At 49.9% G+C, this 4268-nt stretch overlaps 1 protein-coding gene across 1 annotated transcript in view; it reads right to left on the bottom strand.

Annotated features, from left to right (window-relative positions):
* Positions 1–4268, bottom strand: part of LOC102433015 (myb-related protein B-like) — an 18223-nt gene that overhangs the window by 6734 nt on the left and 7221 nt on the right. The window lies entirely within an intron of this gene.

The raw sequence follows: 4268 nt of genomic DNA, 5'->3' as shown, positions 1-4268 counted from the left end.
CCTGGGGCAGGAGGCCACAGAAGGGCTGCACTCACAGGAAAGTGGCTGGCCCAGGAACTTCCAGTCTTGCTGTCCAAACTGCCTCACCAGGGTCCTCAACTGCTCATCCTGCCAACACCAGAGAGAGAGAGCTCAGCTCACATGGGTGCAGGAACAGCCTCATTCAGCCATTCAGCAAGACCTGCTCTGAGCCAGGTGCTACAACTCACCTTGAGGGACTTACGGTCCAGAGGGAGACAGATGCCAATCCAAGTCTCCCACAGACAAAAGTAAAGCCACGATGCTGGGGGCATGGAGAGGTGTGTGGCAACTGCCTATTCAGGGAGGAAAGGGGACAGGCCCATTCCAAGAAGTCTAGTGTAGCTGGAATGCAGGGAACACAGGAGAGAGAGATGCAAGCTGGTTTTGGAGGGGACGGCCGGGCCCAGACCACACGGGATTGATTCGGGGCTCTGCGTTATGTTACGCAAAGCCCGTCGCATTTGAGCACTGGGTGGACCCAGTCCAACATGCTTGTTGTGAGGGTCACTTGGGCGCTGCAGGGAAAGGGACTGCGAGAGGACAGGAAGGACAAAAGGAGGCCATTCCAGGCACTCAGGCCAGAGATGATAGTGACACAGCTCTGAAGATGGGGAGACATGGGCAGAACACAGAGCAGTCAGAAGGCAAAACAGTGTCTGTCACAAATATTCTCCTGAAAATGAACTACTGATTCACACAACACAGAATCTCAATATCATCATGACAACGAAGCAAGACATAGCCCTGGCTGGGTTGCCCAGTGGTTTGCAGCATCCTCCGGTACACCAAAAGGTTGTGGGTTTGGATTCCCAGTCAGGCCACATACCTGGGTTTCAGGTTCGATCCCCTGTCAGGGTGAGTATGGAAGGCAATCAATGAATGTTTTTCTCTCTCTCTCTCTCTCTCTCTCTCTCTCTCTCATATCAATGTTTCTGTTTCTCTCCCTCTCCTTTCCTCTCTCTCTAAAATCAGTAAGTGTAGCTTCAACTTAGGATTTAAAAAAGGAAAAAAAATAAAGCCAGCCATAAGAGTAAGCACTGTATGGCTCCATGCATATGAAATTCTAGAAACTATAAACTAAACCACAGGAACAAAAAGGCAGTCAGTGGTTGTCTGAGGTCAGGGGTGGAGGGAGGCAGGATGGGCAGCCAAGGGGAGCATGGAACGCTTGGGAGTAATGAAAATGTCCTATAAGGTGAAGGTGCTGAAAGATGCTCGTAATACTTTGGTAGAAACTCATCGAATTATTCTCTGAGTCACTGTAGTGGGTTGTACATAAAGTATTCCTCAAATTGATTTTTTTTTTAAATAATGCAGTAAGGCCTTTCCATTCTTTTTTTTTTTTTTAAATATGTTTTTATTGATTTCAGAGAGAGGAAGGGAGAGGGAGAGTGAGAGAGAAACATCAATGATGAGAGAGAATCATCATCGGCTGCCTCCTGCACATCCCCCACTGGAGATTGAGCCCGCAACCAAGGCATGTGCCCTGACCAGGAATCCAATTGGTGACCTCTTGGTTCATGGGCCGATGTTCAACCACTGAGCCACACAGGCTGGGTTCAAGTTGATTTTTAAATTTAATATTTATATATAAAGTAAACGATTCAGTGGGTGGAGCCAGGGCTCCTTTGAACCCCAATCCCCTTTTCTGTGAATTCTTTTTTTTTTTTAATTGACTTTTGCACTACTTCTTTATTTTTTTATTTTACAGAAAGAGAGAGAGAGGGAGAGGAAGCACTCCATTTGTGGACCTATAAATTCTGAGTGGTAATTCCACTTTTAAGCCAGAGGAGTGTTTGCTAAGACATTTAGAGTCTAGAGTCGATAACTTCCGAATGGAACATGCTGGCTCCGCACCCTCCTGCTCAGTGCTGCCGTGGCCCTTGAGTGGGGCCACCGGGGGCAGGGAGATGAACACCCCCCACTGGAATGCACACGGACCCATTTTAGCATGAACAAACAAGAAGTGTGCAGAGCTTGAGAAAGTTGGTGGTAAGTATTTAAAACTGCTTCCAAAATGAGAGAAATCGATTTTACTTGAAGAAAACAAGCAAACAAAAACTACATATATAGTGCTATACAGTGGAATATTATTCAGCTTGAAACAAAAGGAAGTTTGGACATATGCTGCAGCATAGATAAGCCTCAAGGACATTACGCTAAGTGAAATAAGCCAGTCACAAAAGGGCAAATACTATGATGCCACGCATGAGGAATTAGTGTTTAAAAGGTATAGAGATTGTTTTGCAAGATGAGAAAGTTCTAGAGATTTGTTACACATGGGAATACACTCAACACTACTGAACTGTACACTTAAAAGTGGTAAATTTAATGTTATGTGTTCCCTCCCCTCCCCCGCTCTCTCCTGGACAGGAAAAAAGGCCACCACAGAAATCCAGACCCTCAGCTGCAGCTTGTGCAGTCTAACAGCACTGGACAAAGTCCCCATAAATCCTACAGCTGAGCCAGCTCACACCCAGCCATCCCCAGACTCCCTGGCTTCCTCTGCCGTCCAGCCTGGCCAGGCCCACACCTGCCTTCCTCCCATGTCCATCTCCAGCACCACTGTCCTCCCAGTAACTGACACAGACACTTCGCATTTCGCCTCCAACTCCTCCAGGACCCCAGGAACCTCCTCCACCTGCTAACTCCACCCTGGACCGCCCTAGTCTCTCCACGGCATCGTCTTACCTGCCCCATGCGGTGCCCTCCCCAGCTCCTGGCACTGCTGCTGGGACCCACACTGCCCCCAAATCTCTTATCCGCCTACGCACAGCAGGTCAGCGCCTCTGAAGCCCAGCTATGTTCATGTCACTCCTCTGCTTTAAAAGCCTCCAATGGCTCTGCACTGCCAGCTGAATAAGCCTATATTCGGAGCCTGGCAGTCGAGGCCCTCCAGAATTTAGCCCTCATCCAGCGGTTCTCAACCTGTGGGTCTCGACCCCTTTGGCAGTCAAACGACCCTTTCACAGGGGTCGCCTAAGACCATCCTGTATATCAGATATTTACATTACGATTCATAACAGTAGCAAAATTACAGTTATGAAGTAGCAACGAAAATAATTTTATGGTTGGGGGTCACCACATGAGGAACTGTTTTAAAGGGCCAGAAGGTTGAGAACCACTGCCCTAATCCATCTTTTCCAACCACTCTTCTTCCCTCCCCTTCAAGGATTCTTCCCTCCAGCCAACTGGGCTCCTCTACTGTCTTTTGTCCACCTACCACCCATTTCCTATTCCGACTTGCCCACGGTTTCACACACGTCCCTGACTGCTGGATTTCCAAATCCTTCTCCATGACACTTCCCCTAACCTCTTAAGACAACAGTAACCTCTCCTTCTAAAGGTATTTCAACAATTACCCCCCTGACTGCTGAATTTCCAAATCCTTATCCATGAAACTTCCCCTTATCTCTTCAGACAACATTAACTCTCCCCCTAAAGTATTTCAACAATTACTAGTGCCTCCAACATGCTAGGAGCCTTAGTGCAATCCTCCTGGCGCCATGGAAGAGCAGAGGGCATCCAGGGGCCTGTGCAGTCTTCTCTCTCCACCCCAAGCAGAGAGCTGCTCTGGGGAAGGGACCCCATCTTGTTGATTCTTCAAAGCCCATAAAAGCTGAGTATTTCCCAGTCCACAATAGGATGGACAGAAAGGCTGGCTTACCACTCCTCTGCAGAAGCATCTATATATATAAAAGCCTAAGCGACCAGAAGGACTGGTGGCTATGACATGCACTGACCACCAGGGGGCAGACGCTCAACGCAGGAGCTGCTCCCTGGTGGTCAGTGAGCTCCCACAGCCAACCTCCCCCGGATGGCCAACCTCCCGCCCTCCTCCTCCCCCCTCCTGGGCCAGCCAACCTCCCATGGTCCCTCCTCATGGCCCCTTTCCCAGGAAGGGCTGAGAGCCAGCTCCCTCCTAAGGGCCAGCGGCCAACCTCCCGTGCCCCATCCCTTCCCCCGGCCGGCAGGCCCCAATCATCCCGCCTGCCACAGTGGTGGCGCGAAGAGACGGGGGGTGGGGGGGAAGGTGGGGAAACACAAAGTTGGTGGGGCGCCAATGGCGGCATCGGTGGTCTAGCGCCTGTTTCTTCTGTGCACAGACCTGGTGAGCGTTGCTTCTCTACAGCCCAGCCCTGATCAAGCCTGGGCCCAATCGGGCCTGATTGCCAGCCAAGTCTAAGGGACCCTATCTGTGCCAAAATTTCATGCCCTGGCCTCTAATCCTATATAATAAAAGGGCA

This window comes from Myotis lucifugus, unplaced genomic scaffold (assembly GCF_000147115.1).
Source record: "Myotis lucifugus unplaced genomic scaffold, Myoluc2.0 scaffold_16, whole genome shotgun sequence".
In the NCBI taxonomy this organism is placed as follows: Eukaryota; Metazoa; Chordata; class Mammalia; order Chiroptera; family Vespertilionidae; genus Myotis; species Myotis lucifugus.
Note: the sequence above shows the minus strand (reverse complement) of the source record. Positions and strands in the feature narration are given on the sequence as shown.